At 43.9% G+C, this 22,334-nt stretch overlaps 1 long non-coding RNA gene across 2 annotated transcripts; it reads left to right on the forward strand.

Moving 5' to 3' along the window:
* Positions 1–464: 464 nt before the first annotated feature.
* LOC113651836 lies at positions 465–16,260 on the forward strand. Of its 2 annotated transcripts, none has more exons than XR_003442739.2 (3): positions 465–755; positions 15,365–15,457; positions 15,647–16,260. It is a non-coding gene; the product is annotated as an uncharacterized LOC113651836 (long non-coding RNA). The 2 variants fall into 2 exon arrangements; XR_003442740.2 differs by having other exon boundaries at positions 15,669–16,260.
* Positions 16,261–22,334: the final 6,074 nt, after the last annotated feature.

Consider the following 22,334-nt stretch of genomic DNA (forward strand, 5'->3'; position numbering starts at 1 on the left):
GTTCTCCCCGTGCCTCGGGGGTTTCCTCCGGGTACTCCGGTTTCCTCCCCCGGTCCAAAGACATGCATGGTAGGTTGATTGGCATCTCTGGTAAATTGTCCGTAGTGTGTGTGTGTGAGTGAATGAGAGTGTGTGTGTGTCCTGTGATGGGTTGGCATTCCGTCCAGGGTGTATCCTGCCTCGATGCCCGATGACGCCTGAGATAGGCACAGGCTCCCCGTGACCCGAGAAGTTCGGATAAGCGGTAGAAGATGAATGAATGAATGAATGAATGTATTTGACGCTTAAATGTATTATATCTATGTGTCATATTTTTACTCCCTAAAGATGCCTTGTATAAAGCTCTAGTTCCGCCACTGCTTGTATAGTATAGTGTTATTTATGTCTGAGAGTCACAAACAGCTGGAACCGAATTCCTTGGCCAATAAATTTGATTCTGATTCTGATTCTGATGGGTCAGTGCCTTTATCCATAGCCATGTAGCGAAGTCTCCATCAGTGTCTGGTTCACTAGAACACAAACTAAAAACGCATCGATCTAAAAACTCTTAAGTGGGAATATAGTGTTTTGAATGTATAAATAAACAGCACTAGTTTAGGTATTTCAGGAAGAGGAAAACGTCGTACGAAGACAGGCAGAGACCCTGAGAAATGGTGGGTTCAGTCAAGCGGTGATACAAGATCTGATGGAGAAACGTGAGCAAAGATAACGAAAAGGAAAAGTGCGGCTGCAGCGGCTAAGCCTGAGCTGAAGAGGTGATGTGGAGATTATAGAAAATGAGGAATCGTAGATCCTTGATGCAAACCTATGCGTGTAGATCCTTATCTCTTATCATGATCCTTGTCTTCTTCATCCTTTTCTCCATCTCAGCATGGTTAAATTCATTGGGTGAGGTGTGTGATACGGTTTCATCCGTCTTCACTGGGAGTAAACTCGAGACTCTTGAGATCTCTTTAATTTGCCAAAATGGCCTGACCGTTACACACACCTCATTACCCTCACAATAAAGTAGGCACATACATTATTAATAAGACACAAACTAAAAGCAACTGAGTACCACACACACACACACACACACACACACACACACACATGGTTTTGTCCCGTTATAAAACTGTATCCCGGAGAATTTACATAGATATTTAGTGACTATTCTTCTTCAGTGAAGTCATTCAGAGGAATAAAAGAATGTATCTGCACTTTCTGATGAACATGCATACAGTGAGTACAGCAACCCTGAAAGCTTTTATGTTTATGTTCAAATGTCAGAGAGGATAAAAATAAGACGTTGAGTACATACCGTAGGCAGCATGAAAATTATAGCTTTATACATGAGATGATATCATGATTATCTGGAAAACTGTAGAGAGGTAGACTTTAGTGCATAATGTGCGGTGATGAGTTTGCGTTCTGCAGCGTGCTATGAATCAGTTCTGGGTTTTTTCTGCATATTGAATATAAAGAAAGTGATAGTGTACGTGACGTACGGCTAAGTACGGTGACCCATACTCATACTAGAATTTGTTCTCTGTATTTAACCCATCCAAAGTGCACACACACACACAGCAGTGAAAACACACACACCGTGAACACACACCCGGAGCAGTGGGCTGCCATTTATGCTGCGGTGCCCGGGGAACAATTGGGGGGGTTCAGTGCCTTGCTCAAGGGCACCTCGGTCGTGGTATTGCCAGCCCGAGACTCGAACCCACAACCTTAGGGTTAGGAGTCAGACTCTCTTACCATTAGGCCACGACTTCCCCTTAATTAAGAAGTAATTAGAACATTATCGGATCATTTATGGTTATATATCAAATCTGTATACTCATCTTTCCTTTCTGGGTTCCTCTCATCAGTCCATCTCTTGATGTTGTACACTTTCTCTCTCTCCTGTTCATACACACTTGTGCAAGAGCAGCAATTAAGAATTTACATGCACACAAACACACAAAATAGGGATTAGTGGCAGCTGTTTGTTTGTAGCATAGCCGATAACCGAGCAGCTGTGTGTATGTGTGTGTGGGTGTGTGTGTGTGTTGTATCTGTTCTATTCCAGTGTTAATGAGCCCACTGGGGAGGAGAGATCTGTCATCATGCCGCTGGCCTTAAGTGAACATTAAGCACCTGAGTGCCAGACGTTCATCTACTAGCTAGCATTCATCCTACTTTATCTCATTCACTGGCACTCACACAGAGCTTAGCACAAACATCTGGGCAGAGAAGAGAGAGAAGAGAGACAAAGGAAAGGGAAAGAGAGAGAACAGTGACAAATCAATTGTGTATAGAGTTCAGTAAGAAAACATGAACCAAATGTTGGGTCGATCCTTACAGAAGCAACACAGAGCAGGTTGAAGTACTCGAGTGATTTATTTATACAACAGCCAACAGCATCGGAGTTACATTAAGCCACGCCTCCATCCGGTCTAAACAAACCTGACAGTAGCTTCATGAAACAGCTCCTGTGTGTTGTACATGATGAGGATGTTTGGAACAACCAAAGCTTATTGGATCACACGATCACACATGCCCCTTTTCCACCGAGGCAGTTCGAGTGCAGATTCGGAGCCTAATTTAGAACCAGTTCTTTCTGTTTCGACCGCCAAAGCACCGGCTCTGAGCCAGGAAAAGTGGTTCTTAAGTAGCACCAAAACATTGCTGGTCTAGACTTAACCGCTTGCGTCAGTAGCTGGGGGTGGGGCTGTGGGCGGGGCTACTGTTAGCACATTTGATAATGTACCTTAAGTATACTAATGTTTAATACACTTTTACTTTACCGCGATATGATACATTATCAGCACACATGATAGTAGGTAGCTACATGCTAAGGCTAACTTTTTTCTGTGTTAATGATAAAATAACGTTATGTACTTTATCGATTACAACCTCCGTTTATACAGATTACACGGAGCCACACGTACACGTTTTATTCGCCGCGTTTGGATGCCGATGTAGGTTCGCAAAGGCAAGGGTATTAACAGTAAAGTAACATCCGCCATTGTTGTCGTGTTTGTGTTTGTCGCTGCTGCGCTAACGTCGCTGGGACACGTGACACGTATACAGTGACGTCACACTCGACGCTGTGATGCTCTCTAGCCGGTGGAAAGGCAAACCGGTTCTTAGAAGATTCGCCAGTGGAACCAACTTTGAACCAGCACTAGCGCTAGCTCTGAACCAGCACCCGGTTCTTTCCGGGGGAAAAGAGGCAACAGTGAGTCGGATTAACCCCAAACGACGATCCACGTCTCTGACCTCTTTTTGGTTTCTCACTGCAAAAGTCATGGTCAGAATAGTTTTAAAGCCTGGACAGGATTTCACTGTTCAAGTAAAAGAGGGGCAAAAAAATTTCATGTTAAGTGACCATGAAACCATAGAAGATTGTGAAAGCCCTCATCAACAAAGTGGATAAAATGAGGCATCGACATGAACAGGACGTCGCTCTGAAATTGACAAAAAGACAAGAAGAAAACAGGGAGGCTGCCAGGAGACCACCAACAGCATTACAGGAGCTGCAGAAAAAGTACTCATTTCTACATGTGATGATCTCGCACGCGTTCACGATGACCTATAGGGTATAGCAGCTAGAGAGAAACAAGAAAAAGCCCACAAACTCCCAAGCCATGCTGCAAAAGGCATTCTCGTCCTCTGAGACCAAGGTAGAACTGTTTATACATAAAAGATACGCCAGAAAGAACAGCATGCCTAGGGTGAAGCATGGTGGTGGCAGCATCACGCGATGGTTCTGCCAATATGGAGGGAACTATGTATCGCTCCAAACACTAATCTGTTCTTGCACAAAACCTCTAGGTCTCTGTTAGGCAGCTTAAGATGACTAAAAACTTCACAGTTCAGCAAAATAACAACACAAAGCACAAATCCCAGTCTGCAAGCGAACAGCTTTAGAAGGTTGGTGTTTTTGGAATGGCTCAGTTGGAGTCTAGATCTATTAAATACCTGTGGAAAGACTTAACGAGGGCTGCGTACAGGAGATGCCCGGACTATATTATAGATCCGAAGTAGTTCTGCATGGAAGAGTGGAATAAAATTAACAAATGAAGATGTGCTGAGTTGTTATACTCAGAACTAAAAACACTGAGAGCTGAATTACAAGCAACAAGCTTGTAAAGCAAAGTATTTGGTAAAGGGGTGTGCATACTTATGCACCTAGGTTGTTGTCTGTGCTTTTACACTCTCTCTCTCTCTCTCTCTCTCTCTCTCTCTCTCTCTCTCTCATTCTCATGCAGAATTAAACACATTTTTCTAAAGTCTGTGTTGTTCCTGTGCGCTGAGTAAAAGTGCTGCTTGGTGGAAGAGCGGTGAAGGTCAGGAGAGTGTGACCACACACACGACACACACCACACACACCACACACACACACCACACACACCTCACACACCACTCACTGTTCTCCTTTCAGGTGTTGTATAATAGAGTAAAAACAGATTTGTTAAGAGCTGACAAGTGCAATTTAACACACAATCACATACACACACACACACACACACACACACACACACACACACACACACACATACACACAGTGTGTACCCTGTTCAGAAATGCCATTATAGTAATGCAGCACTCTCGCACTCTCTTTGGTGTGATTAAGATGTTTGACATGCGTAAACACACAAACACACACATTGCCGATGCAAACATCACAAACACATTTACACAAACATCCCAAGCTTGTATCATCTTGTGAGTCCTGGCCCACACTGGCTACTCAGACCACATCTCTGTTATGTTAATTCCAACACACAGACCTCTATCATCATCAGATGCTCCGTTTTAATGCAGGAGAAAACCCGGCCAGCAAGAGAACCTCTGATCTTCAGGACTGTTTCAAACGCACAACCGATGGTGGCTTCACCAAATTGGTGGAATAGATGGCATCAGTGACCAGCTCTACTGCAAGTGGATCGATGGCATGATGGTCTGCAAGACCACCACCACACACTCTAACCAGAAGCTGTGAGTGGCTGCGAAGATGCCTGTTCCTGTGCTAAGATCAGAAATGGCCAAACTGTCCCTGGCCATTAGAGAAGCAAAGCATGTATACACCTTGAGAATCATGGCCACTTTGAGAACAGAAGCAACACTCAGCTATGTGGCGAGCATCCAGACCATCACTAACTACAGGACAACTTGTCACACCTGCCGACACACCTGACAGTGATACATCCCTTCTAAATGCACTAAGTTATTCTCTCTTGCTCATTTTTTACCGCTTATCCGAACTTCTCGGGTCACGGGGAGCCTGTGCCTATCTCAGGCGTCATCGGGCATCGAGGCAGGATACACCCTGGACGGAGTGCCAACCCATCACAGGGCACACACACACTCTCATTCACTCACACACACACACACTACGGACAATTTTCCAGAGATGCCAATCAACCTACCATGCATGTCTTTGGACCGGGGGAGGAAACCGGAGTACCAGGAGGAAACCCCCGAGGCACAGGGAGAACATGCAAAGGCGGAGGCGGGATTCGAACCCCGACCCTGGAGGTGTGAGGCGAACGTGCTAACCACTAAGCCACCGTGCCCCCCCTACTATTATTATTCTACTCTTGGTTATATTTCCAAACAACAAGGAAGACCAGCCCTCCTCGCAATGACCAGGTGCTTTGTCTTACCATGGCTGATGTGAGGAAAACTCAGGCAACAGAAGGCTGCAGTACCATTCAGCATTCCTGACAGACTGCTCTGGGAATAATCGGACCAGCTTCAGTAATATCTTTCACATTTCTCTGAGTAGCCTCATCATTCCATCTGCCCTTAAATGTCTCCTGTTAAGTCATCCCTCCATTGTTCCTGCTCTGCCTGGTTTTGTCTCTGGCTGTTCCTGGTCTAGGATTCGACCTGCCCTGCGATACTTCTGCTTGGTTTGACCCTGCCTGTTTACTAGTTTCCAGTTTCCTACCTGCTCTTTATTGCTCAGATTTCGGTTTTGGATTTTTGGGCTGTTTATCTCCCTGTTTTCTGCCCGCTCTACATTGCCCTGTTTGCCTGTTTTTTGTATTACTGGAAGCTTCTGAACTTGTTTGACGCCTGCCCTGCGTTGCTCAGTCTGCCTGTGCTGAGGATTATTGGACTGTTTTTGATTCCTGCATTGATTCCTACCTGCTCTGCATTGCTCCTTCTGCCCATGTTTTGGGCTATTGGTCTGTCTGTTATATCGAACTGTGCCTCCACTGTTTTATGCCAGCTTGTATTAAAGACTCTTTATTTGAAATCTGGTCTGTGTCTTGCATTTGGATCTACACTTGCCATTCTTGACATTAATACCACTATTATTGTCACCATGGTGTCCTCAGGTCTTCACTATACTAATATTCATTCATTCATTCATTTTCTACCGCTTATCCGAACTTCTCGGGTCACGGGGAGCCTGTGCCTATCTCAGGCGTCATCGGGCATCGAGGCAGGATACACCCTGGATGGAGTGCCAACCCATCACAGGGCACACACACACACTCTCATTCACTCACACACTCACGCACTATGGAAACCGGAGTACCCGGAGGAAACCCCCGAGGCACGGGGAGAACATGCAAACTCCACACACACAAGGCGGAGGCGGGAATCGAACCCCCAAAGCTGGAGGTGTGAGGCGAACGTGCTAACCACTAAGCCACTGTGCCCCCCCACTGTACTAATAAAAAGTATTTATAATTTTTTCTACAGCGTACAGAATTACAGATGATTTTAGTTAACATTTCCGCAAATATCTTAAATATTAAATAATGGGGCAGTCGTGGCCTAATGGTTAGAGAGTCTGACTTGTAACCCAAAGGTTGTGGGTTCGAGTCTCGGGCCGGCCACGACTGGGGTGCCCTTGAGCAAGGCACCGAACCCCCCCAACTGCTCCCCGGGCGCCGCAGCATAGATGGCTGCCCACTGCTCCGGGTGTGTGTTCACGATGTGTGTGTGTGTGTGTTCACTGCTGTGTGTGTTCTCACTTCTGTGTGTGTGTGCTTTGGATGGGTTAAATGCAGAGAACAAATTCTGAGTATGGGTCACCGTAGTTAGCCGTACGTCATGTCACTTCACTTCACTTCACTTCAAATGATATGCTAATATCACACTGTGTTGGGTAAATGTCTTACAATGTATTTCACCTGCAGGTGAAATTACTGACGTCTTCATCACTGAGACATATTGTACACAACACATCATGGTTTTACACACGATTTACATCAGTGTCCCATATGGACTGACGTAGTAATTTATGGTCCCATATAGATTCTATTCTACGAATGCAGTCCTGAAATGGTTTGTTGCCTTCTCTCCTGCTCGACATTACTTTCATGGCTCCAGCTGAGAATTTATTCCACCTTGGAGATAGAGGGTGTGTGATAATCAACCTCATGACCTGCTGCTCGTTGGGTCATTACACAGAAAGCACGCAGGAGATCGTTATGTCATGTTCAAAGGGTAAAACTCTAAATCAGGCATAGAAAATGCTGTGTCCTTATGACTTGATGGAATTATTTTACTTTATTCATGCAAAAATATTACCATGTCATCGACTCAAAATACTGGAATAAATCATTTGTCAGCTAACGTTCATTAGCTAACCTGACCTGATTTCTAAGATACAATCATAGTCATTGATGCTAATAATAATTAGCCTGCTGACATAAGCAAACTTGATAGATATTCAAAAAGAATACTTTGCACAAATATAAATTTGATGTGTGTGAACCTCACGCTCACATACATGTCATATATATATATATATATATATATAGATATATATATATATATATATATATATATATATATATATATACTATATGAACTTTGTTAACAAAAATAATTAAACCAAGTAGTAATGGAAGCACGGTGGCTTAGTGGGTAGCACGTTCGCCTCACAGTCTGGGTTCGATTCCTGCCTCCACCTTGTGTGTGTGGAGTTTGCATGTTCTCCCCGTGCCTCGGGGGTTTCCTCCGGGTACTCCGGTTTCCTCCCCCGGTCCAAAGACACGAGAGTGTGTGTGCCCTGTGATGGGTTGGCACTCCGTCCAGGGTGTATCCTGCCTCGATGCCCGATGACGCCTGAGATAGGCACAGGCTCCCCGTGACCCAAGAAGTTCGGATAAGCGGTAGAAAATGAGAAAATGAGAGAGTAATGGAATGTTCTCCTGGAATGTATGGCCTTGGGACTGTAGATCCTTGGAGAGAAAAAAGCCCCTTTGGAAAATGGACCTTTGGAAACATGCATATTAGTGCTATAAAGCATTAAGGAAAATACATCTGAGTAGAGGATGTGACAATATAGATTTTTAGGAAGACCACTGTGAACGCGAATCTTGGGGATATACAGCTGTGGGAAGACAAAACCCTTGGAAACATAAACACAGGAATATAGTGTTTTGGGAACATAGAGCCTTTGAAACATAAAGACTTGGGAACACACATGTTGGGAATATTGAACCCTGGAAATACAGGTACTGGAATACAGATCCTTTTGAATTTAGATCCCTGCAAACTCAAGCCTTGAAACTATAGAACCTTAGGAACATAGATGTCTGAAAATGCAATAACTGGGAATACAAAGCCTAGGGAACATATGCTGAGCTGGAAATTCTGAGCCCTGACACAGGAGGTATAGAGAATATAATGTCTGGGAACACAGACACTGGGAATAGGCAGTCTTGACCTGTGGGAATATGTCTATTTGAGATATAGAGCCTTGAAAATCCAGAGCCTTTGGATTACTGGTATTGGTGACAGAGAGCCTTGGAAACATTGATTTCTGGGCACAGGCATAGGTAATATTCAGCAATGTCTAAGTCAAGAAAGTCAAGAAGCTTTTATTGTCATTTTAACCATATATAGCTGTTGCAGTGCACAGTGAAATGAGACAACGTTTCTCCAGGATCATGATGCCACAAAAAACAAAGACAGAGGACTTATGCCACTTTTCCACCGGAAAGAACCGGGTGCTGGTTCAGAGCTAATGCTGGTGCTGGTTCAAAGTTGGTTCCACTGGCGAACCTTCTAAGAACCGGTTTGCCTTTCCACTGGCTAGAGAGCATCACAGCACCGCGTGTGACGTCACTGTATACGTGTCACTTGTCCCAGCAACGTTAGCGCAGCAGCGACAAACACAAACTCAACAACAATGGCGGATGTTGCTTTACTGTTAATGCTCATGGCTTTGTGAACCTACATTAACATCCAAACGCAGCGAATAAAACGTGTACGTGCGGCTCCGTGTAATCTGTATAAACGGAGGTTGTAATCGATAAAGTACATAACGTTATTTTATCGCTAACACAGAAAAGAATTTTGCCTTAGCATGTAGCTACCTACTATCATGTGTGCTGATAATGTATCATATCGCAAAGTAATCGAAAAATTGAACCCCGACCCTGGAGGTGTGAGGCGAATGTGCTACCCACTAAGCCACCGTGCCCCCCACATTAGTATACTTAAGGTACATTATCAAACGTGTTAACAGTAGCCCCGCCCACAGCTCATGACGCAAGCGGTTCTTAAGTCTAGACCAGCAACGTTTTGGTGCTACTTAAGAACCACTTTTCAGCGGTCGAAACAGAAAGAACTGGTTCTAAATTAGGCTCCGAACCAGCACTCAAACTGCCTCGGTGGAAAAGGGGCGTTGTCCAAGCCACCTAAAGTACAACCTGGTGCTATTGTTATTGTATAGGGTTATGCAAAACAACAATCAATCGACTGAAATGCTGTAAGTCTCCATACTAAAGGGAAGTGAGACTCCAATGTTGTTCTCAGCTGTCCTCACTATCCGCTGCGGTGTCTTGTGATCCGAGATGGTGCAGTTCCCAAAAAGGCAGTGATGCAGCTGCAGGATGGGGGAAGGGAGATGTGCCTTACTCAGCCTTCATAAGAAGTAGAGACGCTGCTGGGCTTTCTTGGTGATGGAGCTGGTTTGGAGTGAACCATGTGAAGTTCTCAGCTAGATCAAGAAATTTGGTGCTCCTGATGATCTAAAGTTCATAGACTTTAGTTCAGCATTCAATACAAAGTGTCTTTATTTTCCAGGTGGGTGAGGGCTAAATAAAGGGTCGTGGCAATGGCATTGTCCCTGGAGCGTTTTGGACGATACGAACTGTAGGGGGTCCAGTAAGGGTGGTAACTGGGTCTTGATGTGCCTCATGACGAGCTTCTCGAAGCACTTCATAACGATAGGTGTGAGTGCGACAGGACGATAGTCATTGAGGCAGGACACTGTAGATCTCTTTGGGACGGGGACAATGGTGTTGCCTTGAGGCACGTAGGAACAAGAATGCTGCTCAGGGAAATGTTGAAGATGTCAGTGAAGACATCTGCTAGCTGTTCTGCGCATTCCCTGAGCACCCTGCCAGGAATATTGTCTGATCCAGCAGCCTTCCGTGGGTTAACTCTGCATTAGAGGACCTGGTCATCAGGGGGAGGGATGGTCTTCCTTGCAGTTACGTTGTTCTGCACCTCAAACTGAGCGTAGAAGTCATTCAGCACATCTGGGAGGGAGGCGTCTTGTCGTTCGTGATGCCCTGCCACATGCACCGGGTGTCCCCACTGTTCTGGAAGTGGCTGTGGATTGTCTGGGCATGTGTATACTTTGCCTCTCTGATGGCTCGGGACAGTTTGGCCCTTACTGTTCTTAGGACTGCCCTGTCCCCTGTTCTGAAGTCTAGGTCTCTACATAGTCTTCAGCAGTGCACGTACTTTAGCAATCATCCTCGGCTTCTGGTTGGAGCGTGTGGTGATGGTGATGGTCACATCATTAATGCACTTGCCGATGTGGCTGGTCACTGATGCCGTGTACTCCAGTGTGTACAAGATCCAGTGTGTTCACACCTCTCGTAGCAAAGTCCACATGCTGATGGAATTTATGGAGCACTGACTTGAGATTTGCATGGTTGAAATCTCCAGCTATGATAAACAGTCCGTCGGGGTGAACATTCTGCAGATCGCTAATAACTCCGTATAGCTCACTTAGCACCTCTTTAGCATTAGCACTGGGGTATGAATGTACACTCTCTCTCACTCACTCATTCATTTTCTACCGCTTATCCGAACTTCTCGGGTCACGGGGAGCCTGTGTCTATCTCAGGCGTCATCAGGCATCGAGGCAGGATACACCCTGGACGAGTGCCAACCCATCACAGGGCACACACACTCTCATTCACTCACACACTCACACACTACAGACAATTTTCCAGAGATGCCAATCTACATACCATGCATGTCTTTGGACCGGAGTACCCGGAGGAAACGGGGAGAACATACAAACTCCACACACACAAGGCGGAGGCGGGAATCGAACCCCAACCCTGTAGGTGTGAGGCAAACGTGCTAACCACTAAGCCACCTTAACCCCCCGTGAATGTACACTCCGACAATGTAAACAGTGGTGAATTCACGTGGAAAAAAATTCCCTGCATCTAACAGTCACAAACTCCACTAGCAATGAGCAGTAATTAGAAACAAGCACAGAGTTCTTACACCATTCAGTTTGATGTAAACACACACCACCACCGCGAGTCTTACCGCTCACAGAACTGCATTTCTGTCAGCTCTAAATGAAGTTAGCCCGTCCAGCTGAATGGCGGCTTCCGGAACTCTGTCGCTGAGCCATGTCTCTGTGAAAACAAACAGTTATTAAACTCTCACCGTGTAGTGCGTTCGAGTAGGATGTAGTCCAGTTCATTGTCCAGGGAGCAAACATTGGAGAGTAGGATGGACGGGAGAGCCGGCCAGCTAGGGTTTGTTTTTAGCCTATAGCACGGAAACTTTCCCGCTAACCCGCTTCCGCTTCCTTGCGCACCGCTTTTGGCGTCCCCTATCCTGGTCTCCGGTATCAGGCGACACCGAGGCCCGGAGGCCTGGTCTCTCCGCAGCAAGCCGAGGTCACGAAGCCTTTCCAATACATGATCGTGCAGGTTGGTTGTTGCATGATATCTGTATTTTATTAGTTCCTTTGCCGCTGTCTCTGATGTCCATGTACTGGCTATAAAACGTAAATAAAACCTTTAAATGGCACCGTATTGAATCCGGAGTGGCCGCCGCATGCCACTGCCATGCCGCCATCTTGGGAATAAGTATAAGTATAATAATGTATAAGGTAAAGCTCTGGGAAGACTGAGCATTCAGGAATTGGGGATGTAATGCCATCAGAACATGGGGCTCTGAGAACAACGTTATTAGTAGCAAAGCAAATTGAGAATACAGACCATGAAGAACATATGGTCTTGGAAACATACAGTCCTGGGAATAAATAGACTTTCATAGATTCCTAAGGGATCTAATGATCTGGGAGAATAACCACATGGGATCTATAAACATGTAAAGGAATGTTAAAGACTGGGATTATAGGACTTTGAAAATATTAAGCCGAGGGAACACAATCATTGGGGGGGGGGGGGGTGGGGGGTTAGGATGGTTATTGGAAATAAAGCAATATCGAGCCATGGGAATATACGGATTTAGGGACTATATAGGAATATAATATAGGAATTAGGGTTATCGTATTATATAAAAATAATAGGATTTGGAATATAGAGCATCTATAGCTCCTCTAGATTTAACTAGTTTACCAGCTTTACAAGTACTCTAACATTAAGGAAGCTGCAGAGTTGTCGAGATGTGACTGACTTTAGAGCATTTTAGAGTCGGTGAGGGGAGGAGGCATTCTGGGGTGACTGTGCCTCTGTCAGTTCACATGTACATGCTGCCCTTCAAATATGGAATATTTTGTACCGTTTCTGTGATTGGAGCCTTTCGATGTGAGTCACCTTCACCAAATTTAGGATCCATCCATCAGAGAACCTGCTGTTTTCTCACCCCAGAGCAGAGTAAGGACGGTGAGAGACGGGTGGAGAAGAGCTGTTTATAACAAGCCCGGGTTCATATGCGGCCTCGGTGTTAAGGTGTATTCACTTAGAGACAGAACAGACACCAAAACAAAAAGAGAAGGAAATACGAAAGGATAAATGGATTATACAGAGGAGACAGATTTAGCACTGAGTGTGTGTGTGTGTGTATGTGTGTGTGTGTGTGTGTCTGTTCTTTGAGCCTTTTTTTTTTTTTTTGTAAATAACAGCTCATAAAACTTTCAAATCTCTAATGGTTTGAATCACACTGTTTCCAAGTGAGACATATTGTTCCCTGTTTGCTCCGTGCTCCTCATTTGTAAGACTTTCAGACTAACCCTGGATTACAAAACAGCAGCAAACCCAGGAGACCAATGCTGTGCACAAATAATTAAACACATCACCTTTACAATGCAAGGGCTTTCAGACAAACATTTGGAGAAGGGTAAAGTGAGTGTTACTGCTGTATACATGTCCAATTATTCAACACATACACACGTATACACACACACATACATACATATAACCACTGCAAATACTGATGTTAGGATTACAGAGTGTACAGAGTGTTGAAAATGCTGGAAACATGGGGTCTGGGGGGGCGAGAGTGACTATAATATTGATTTCTAGTTTCTGATGACTTTAACTTGCTCCTAAATTGATTTTTAAATTAAATGTAAAAAATTAAAAATTAAAAGTTTTCAGGGGACACGGCGGCTTAGTGGTTAGCACGTTTGCCTCACACCTCCAGGGTTGGGGGTTCGATTCCCGCCTCCGCCTTGTGTGTGTGGAGTTTGCATTTTCTCCCCGTGCCTCGGGGGTTTCCTCCGGGTACTCCGGTTTCCTCCCCGGTCCAAAGACATGCATGGTAGGTTGATTGGCATCTCTGGAAAATTGTCCGGAGTGTGTGAGTGAATGAGAGTGTGTGTGTGCCCTGTGATTGGTTGGTGCTCCGTCCAGGGTGTATCCTGCCTCGATGCCCGATGACGCCTGAGATAGCGGTAGAAGATGAATGAATGAATAAAAGTTTTCAGATTTCTGGAAAAGATGGATATCAGACAGAAAATCACCCAGAAACAAACAGATAAGGAGAGACAAGAGGAGGGAGAGAGTGAGCCACAAAGAGAGACAGATGAGACTTCATCGACACATTTAAGGTAAGAGAAGATGGGAGACAAGAAACAGATAGAAAGAAAGCTGGAGACAGAGAGACAGGGAAAAAGGGAAAGACAGGGAGCAGGTCAAGATGGAGAGACAAATGAGGGAAATGGTGAGATATAACGAGGGATAGAAGAGAACAGACAGACAGATAAAGAAAGTGAGTGAAGAATATAGGGAAGGCTGGAGCCACACACTCATAGATACACTGGTAGTGTGTGTGTGTGTGTGTGTGTGTGTGTGTGTGTGTGTGTGTGTGTGTGCAGCAGATCTGATCAGGGATGCAACTGGTGCACTACTGTACAATGCTTCTATTTACCTCGTCTCTTTGTCTTTCTCTCAGTCTGTCTTTCTCTGTGTCACTCAGAGTCTCCATGTCACTGTATTTATTCTGCACTAAACTCCACTTAAGGTCACGGAAAATATCAACACAAACACAAAAAACACCACATTGTCAGTCTCCTTAAGCTCCCGTGTGACTCTGCTCGCATCTTTAATTAGATCAGGACTGTGTTATACTGTAAGTACACATTATTCTAGGGATATTATTATTTTTTTTTATTACAATTTTTTCCTCAGTATGTGCTTACGTGCTCGGGGCTGTGATTTCGTTCGGAATGATATCGCACTACATAGTGTGTGTGAAGCCCTGATAGGGTCTAGAAAAATGTCCCCGAAAGTGATGACACGGTGGCATCAGTGTTTTGTATAACTTTAAAGTTCCACATAAACTGTTAGAATCCCAAAGCCCATTTTTTTCACCAGTTTATTGTTTTACCAGCTTTAACCATTGACCAAAGAGGAACACTGTTGAGTCTGGTTCAGTAGTTTAGTAGGTGGTTCTGTCCTATCTAGTGAAGTAGAGACCTCCAGTGAACCAGTGACTGAGAAGTAGAACTGTAATATTCATTCATTTATTCATTCATTCATTCATTCATTTTCTACCGCTTATCCGAACTCTCGGGTCACGGGGAGCCTGTGCCTATCTCAGGCGTCATCGGGCATCGAGGCAGGATACACCCTAGACGGAGTGCCAACCCATCACAGGGCACACACACACTCTCATTCACTCACACACACACACACTCTCATTCACTCACACACTCACACACTACGGACAATTTTCCAGAGATGCCAATCAACCTACCATGCATGTCTTTGGACCGGGGGAGGAAACAGGAGTACCCGGAGGAAACCCCCGAGGCACGGGGAGAACATGCAAACTCCACACACACACAAGGTGGAGGTGGGAATCGAACCCCCAACTCTGGAGGTGTGAGGCGAACATGCTAACCACTAAGCCCCCGTGCCCCTCAGAACTATATTAAAACATACAAAATGAACCTCTCACTGAATTCCAGGTTTGGACCATCAAAGTGGATTTGAAGCAAACTGCAGAACAGGAATTAGTATAAAACACCAACCAAAATGAGGAACCAGACTCAGTGAACAAGGTGGGGATGCACTTATTTGATAGGTGGGGATGCCTATTTGATAATCTAACCCTAACCCTAACCCTAACCGTAGTTTATGGTTGTTTATTTGTTTTCTAAAATAGCTTAACTGTAAGATAATAAATTATAATAGATGTAAAATAGAAAATCTCCCTGTGTGACTGTTTTGTCCTTCATTATCCATCGTAGCTATGCTCTGTTTTTTTTAAAGAGGGCGTTTTTCCAAGACCTCCAGAAACACGCCCACTTTACGTCGTGGTAACGAAACCCCTGGGATTTAGCGAATGCTGAACAAGTTGGAGAACCGAACGGATTCCAAATCTGTGCTTATGGAATATTAATGTGTTCACTGTGGTGTGGTTTTACTGGCACAGCTACTCCGTCATAACAGAGATAACAGTAGAATGATGGCTGTAGTAATACGCAGCAATAAACATGTCAATAATACACTGTGGTTCAGTCCATTTATTGTTGCCATAAAGAATACTATCAATAACACACTGGAGTGTGTATAATAACATCGATAACACACTGGACTGCTCCACACAGCCCTGAACGCCTGAGGGAACAAAGGGAAAGTTCAACACAAGGGCCGTTTTATTAAAAATTGACATGTTGTGATGGAGGAGTTTCTACAGCCTGAGGTGACTGATGGAAGACAGGAAGTGCTCGACAAAAACAGACGAGTATTACCACGAGCGCTGTGTCTCTGTGGGTGTACTGGATCTTAAGAAACAATAGTTCAGATAAACAACACAGCCTAATGTGCATAAGCAGACATTTTAAACATATACAGTACCGACCAAAAGTTTGGACACCCCTTCTCATTCAAAGAGTTTTCTTTATTTTCATGACTATAGATTCACACTGAAGGCATAAAAACTATGAATGAACACGTGTGGAATTATATACGTACATAACAAAAAAGTGTGAAACGACTGAAAATATGTCATATTCTAGGTTCTTCAAAGTCGCCACCTTTTGCTCTGATTACTGCTTTGCACACTCTTGGCATTCTCTCGATGAGCTTCAAGAGGTCGTCACCTGAAATGGTCTTCCAACAGTCTTGAAGGAGTTCCCAGAGATGCTTAGCACTTGTTGGCCCTTTTGCCTTCACTCTGAGGTCCAGCTCACCCCAAACCATCTCGATCGGGGTTCAGGTCCGGTGACTGTGGAGGCCGGGTCATCTGGTGCAGCACCACATCACTCTCCTTCATGGTCAAATAGCCCTTACACAGCCGGGAGGTGTATTTGGGGTCATTGTCCTGTTGAAAAGGTGGTGTGTCCAAACTTTTGGAAGGTGTGTCCAAACTTTTGGTCTGTACTGTACAGTGATATATTTATATTATTTAATATATAGTATAAAGTCTCTGATCAAACTTAAATCAAAGCTAGGCGTACAGTATATCTGAATTGGGGGGTTTCACATAAATGATGATACAGACCACTCAGTAAAAGAAGGCAGGCAGAAAATCAATCTCTTTGCTTATTGTAATTTATATGAAACTTTCACCTACTTTACCTTCATTAAGTATGATAACTCAGTGATACTCAGCATTACAACCCTACACAACTCATCGAGCAACATATTTTGGGGTATTTTTGGGTCTTATCCGGGTAGATGTCCAGTTTTACGAAGGCCAGAAACACTGATGACAAAAGCAAGAAGGTTCTTGCAAGGAATCGACGAGGTTTCCCATCACAGAGGCCTTTCACAGAAGCCAGTACAAACCCCGGTAAACCACAAACTCTGGTGGAAGCCATACCATTTTCTTCTACTAGCCTACTACCTTATACAGCGGTACCCCGCTTATCGACCTTCATCCGTTCCTTAAAACCGGTCGAAATGCGAAAAGGTCGAAGAGCGAATGTAATTATCCCAAAGGAAATAATGGATACCCGATTAATCTGTTTCCGACCTCCACCGATACCCAATAATTAACCGATACCCAATTTTAGCAGTATTAATACTAAATAAGGCCATCCTTAAAAAATATTCTTGTTTGCCGTAACCCCACCGACCCTGTCAATGTAGGACAACTTGCCGGTCGTAAATTAGGACCTTTTTTTTTGCTTTAAGTCCGACCGACTTGCCGGTTGTAAATTTGCATTAAGATCGACCTTTTTTTTTTTACTCTTCAAACAACGAATACAAAAGCAATAAAATAATATTAACTGGTTCGGGCGCCATAATACATCTAAAAAATTCAGCTCGACACCGCTTTAACTTGGCACGAAGGTCTGGAAAAACTGTCCAGCATCAAAATAAGGTTCTTAACGATGCGCCCGAAGGCACGGGTTGAAGACCCGGTCTGTGATTTCACCAAAATTGTACTATTTTTTTTTTTTACATTGAAACTTGAAAAAAATATATATAGACCTACCTACCGACCCTTTATTTATTTATTTTTTTCTGTTACTGCAAACCAAAATAAACGCTAAATAACACTAATATTGTTCACAAACCGAAGTTTAATTTATGATAGATGCTCTCTCCACGAAGGCTGAGGCGAGACTGGGAAGATCCTTCCCCTCGCGCCACGTGGGTCGAGGTCGATAAGCGGGGATTTGGTCGTTCGACGGGCGCAAATTTTGGTCGAAAAACTGTTCGCTGTCCGAGCCGGGTACCACTGTATACATTCAACAACCTCAAGGTTGCCCCCTATAGGTAAGGAATGGAACTATATCTAGTAGCAGGCTAGACTTGTTACAATAGTAAGTTGTAGTTAAAGTATAGGTTGAATATAATCAAATATTTTAAGTATAATCGGAGTATAATATACTTTTATATCAAGGCTGTCTATTTAAAAATGACCTGATGTCTCTTCTATTTTCCCTGATGTCTCTTCTCTTCTATTATCATCATCTCCCACCTAACTCTATCCTCATCATCCTCGACTCTCACACCAATTACCTCCATGTCCTCATTTAACACATCCATACTGTATATCTCCTCTTTGTCCCTCCTCTTGACCTCTTACCTGGCAGCTCCATGTCCAACATCCTTCTACCAATATAACCATCTCCCTCCTCTGTACATGTCCAAACCGTCTCAATCGAGTCTCTCTGACCTTCAACACACATCTGATCTGTGGTCGGTGAGGAGAAGAGTCCTAAATATGAAAGGAAGATACTGATTTAATACTCTAGCCAGGGTCTGTTGTACATCCATTTGTCTAAAAAAAAAAACTATTTAATTGTGGTTTATAAAAGCCATTTTTATTTTTATATTTATTTATTTATTTATTTATTTATTTATTTATTTATTTATTTTCCTTTGTCATTTCAACATTCATTGTGTTTCTTTTCCTTTATTGTGAATCACAACATTTAAAATGAAACCCACACTCATCACCCATGACTTTTCTTCTGGCCTTTTCGAAACCGTTCTAGAGACGAAGAGGAAAAAACTTTTCAATTTTTTATAAATTTGATGAATCAAAAGTTTCAAGGACAAAGTATCAGCCTTTTGTACAAAACGTAGTGGCTAAAGATGAGGTAAGCAGTCTGGCCTGGCAGAGCTCTCTCTGTACTGTAATGGCTTTAAGGTAAATAATCGTGTAGGTCTTATAGGATGAGAAAAGACCGAATATCCTCACAGTTATTAAAAACTACACCAGGTTACGTATGTAACCCGGTTCCCTGAGAGGGGAACGAGACGCTGCGTTGCTGGCCACGCCCCAGGCATCCGTTCGCGCTTCCTTCAGACTAAGAGAGCTGGAGCAGCGTGACGTAGATGCCCTTATATGGACTTACTGGCGAGTAATTAACTCCGTCACGTGTCCTTTCTGAGCCATTAAATGGCGTGTGTGCACACAGAGCTTCAGACACAACTTCCTCAAAGAAGCATTCCCATAGCGTCAGCACTGACGCAGCGTCGAGTTCCCTCGAAAGGGAACTCTCGAATCCCTGAAATTGTGGGTACAATTAAGTGACGTGACGTACGGCTAAGTACTGTGACCCATACTCAGAAATTGTTCTCTGTGTTTAACCCATCCAAAGTGCACACACACACACACAACAGTGAACACACATCCGGAGCAGTGGGCAGCCATTTATGCTGCGGCGCCCGGGGAGCAGTTGGGGGATTCGGTGCCTTGCTCAAGGGCACCTCGGTCATGGTATTGCCGGCCCGAGACTCGAACCCACAACCTTAGGGTTAGCATTGTTGTAATGTAACGAAGTATTTTTACTTCGTTACATTACAACAATGCTAACCCTAAGGTAATACTTCGTTACCATACTTAAGTAGAAATGTCACGTATCTGTACTTTACTTCTCTATTTAAATTTATGTCAACTTTCACTTTTACTCCACTACATTTCCTAGATTAAATGTATACTTTTGCTCCGTTATATTTACACTAAGCGTCTTCGTTACTCGTTACTACAAAATAAAATCAGAAGAACTGTGTGTGACTGTAATAAGGGAGGTTTGGTGAATCACTGCACGCTGTACGGAGAAGCACAGGTACGCGCCATGCGCACACGCAGTCAGAGCTGGTGGCGTTTATCTATAACGGCGGCAACCAAAAGCAGTGAAATGTCACTATTCTTATTACCTGAGTTGTAGCACAAACTAAATATTAATGCAATCCAATACTAAATAAAAATACCATTTATTGATTCGGTCTTTGTCTTGTGAATATAAGTTTATTAATGACGTCATTCATCAGACACACTGTTTGTAGAGAACGCACACATACATGAACTGATCTGATTCGAGACTGACATCATTACATCATGCATAAAATTTTGGTGTCCACTTTTACCATTTAATAACACCATAACTTTTGGCTTACTATGTAGTCATATAATATATAATATAAAACTCTTCTTGTTTTAAATTCTAAAACTGAGGGCTAAAACCCCTAAAGATGAAACCCTAGAACCGCCCCTGCTCTTATACCTACTGAAAATCACTGAAATTTTACTTTTTACTTTTACTTTAAATACTTAAGTACATTAAATATCAGAAAATGACTTTTGATACTTAAGTACAGTAAATATCAGATACTTTAAGACTTTTACTTGAGTAATGTTCTAAAAGGTGACTTTCACTTCTACCAAAGTCTTTTTCTAGTACGATACTTGTACTTTTACTCAAGTGTTGCTTTCTAGTACTTTATACAACACTGAGGGTTAGGAGGAACCCACAACCTTAGGGTTAGGAGGAACCCACAACCTTAGGGTTAGGAGGAACCCATAACCTTAGGGTTAGGAGGAACCCACAACCTTAGGGTTAGGAGGAACCCACAACCTTAGGGTTAGGAGGAACCCACAACCTTAGGGTTAGGAGGAACCCACAACCTTAGGGTTAGAAGGAACCCACAACCTTAGGGTTAGGAGGAACCCACAACCTTAGGGTTAGGAGGAACCCACAACCTTAGGGTTAGGAGGAACCCACAACCTTAGAGTTAGGAGGAACCCACAACCTTAGGGTTAGGAGGAACCCACAACCTTAGGGTTAGAAGGAACCCACAACCTTAGGGTTAGGAGGAACCCATAACCTTAGGGTTAGGAGGAACCCACAACTTTAGGGTTAGGAGGAACCCACAACCTTAGGGTTAGGAGGAACCCACAACCTTAGAGTTAGGAGGAACCCACAACCTTAGGGTTAGGAGGAACCCATAACCTTAGGGTTAGGAGTCAGACTCTCTAACCATTAGGCCACGACTTACCTAATTAGACTTAGGTACAGGCTGAGCTACTACAGAGATCAGAGGGAATAATCCATAAAGATTGTGTATGTGTGTGTGTGTGTGTGTGTGTGTGTGTGTGTGTGTGTGTGTGTGTGTGGTCTGCTAACTGGTGGTTAAAAAGAAAACGATTTGCTGACGTTGGAGACAAATACAATTGTAATTAGTAAGAATATTTGATCGGTTTCAGCAAAAAAAGATTGTGTCTTGTTGTACAACATCCTGTGGAGATGTGTTCATGTATGGCCAGTAAACCTGAGGGTCATTAGTTAGAGCTTACATCCATAATTACTTCAACTAGAGAGTCCAGAGAACACAACTAATCCCAGAGAACACAACTAATCCCAGAGAACACAACTAATCCAAGAGCATGGCTGGAGTAAATGCAACAAAATAATAGCTGGAGAACATTAGATACTGAATAATAAACTAATAAAGAGAAACTTAGAGAGAGAAGGATGAGAGGAATGCAAGAGTTGCTAGAAGAGAAAATCTTGTCCTGAATTGCTGGACCAGAGGAACAGATGGAGGAGATGAAGATGCTGGACTAGATGGACAAAGAAAATGGACAGGTTGGAGGAGATGGACAGAGAAGGACAAAGACATCACCTAGACCAGATGGACAGATGGAGGAGCTGTGCCAGTTGGAGATGGAGGAGCTGGAGCACATAGAGTGGATGTGCTGGAGCAGAGTAAGAGATGGATGTGCTGGAGCAGAGTAAGAGATGGATGTGCTGGAGTAGAGGGAGAGAGGGATGAGCTGAAGATGGAGAGATGGATGAGCTGGAGCAGAGGGAGAGATGTATGTGCTGGAGTAGAGGGAGAGATGTATGTGCTGGCGCAGAGGGAGAGATGTATGTGCTGGAGCAGAGGGAGAGATGGATGAGCTGGAGCAGAGGGAGAGATGGATGAGCTGGAGCAGATGGAGAGACGGATGAGCTGGAGCAGATGGAGAGACGGATGAACTGGAGCAGATGGAGAGATGGATGAGATGGAGCAGATGGAGAGACGGATGAACTGGAGCAGATGGAGAGACGGATGTAGTTCATTAACAAACATGTTACTTATTTATCAGGAAAACTGAAAAAAAAAACATTTATTGAAGAAGCGAATGTCATGAAGAAGCTGCCTGATGTTCTTCACAGATAGAAGATACAACCTGCTGTCTTCAGCGACATC

This window comes from Tachysurus fulvidraco, chromosome 3 (assembly GCF_022655615.1).
Source record: "Tachysurus fulvidraco isolate hzauxx_2018 chromosome 3, HZAU_PFXX_2.0, whole genome shotgun sequence".
Classification (NCBI taxonomy): Eukaryota; Metazoa; Chordata; class Actinopteri; order Siluriformes; family Bagridae; genus Tachysurus; species Tachysurus fulvidraco.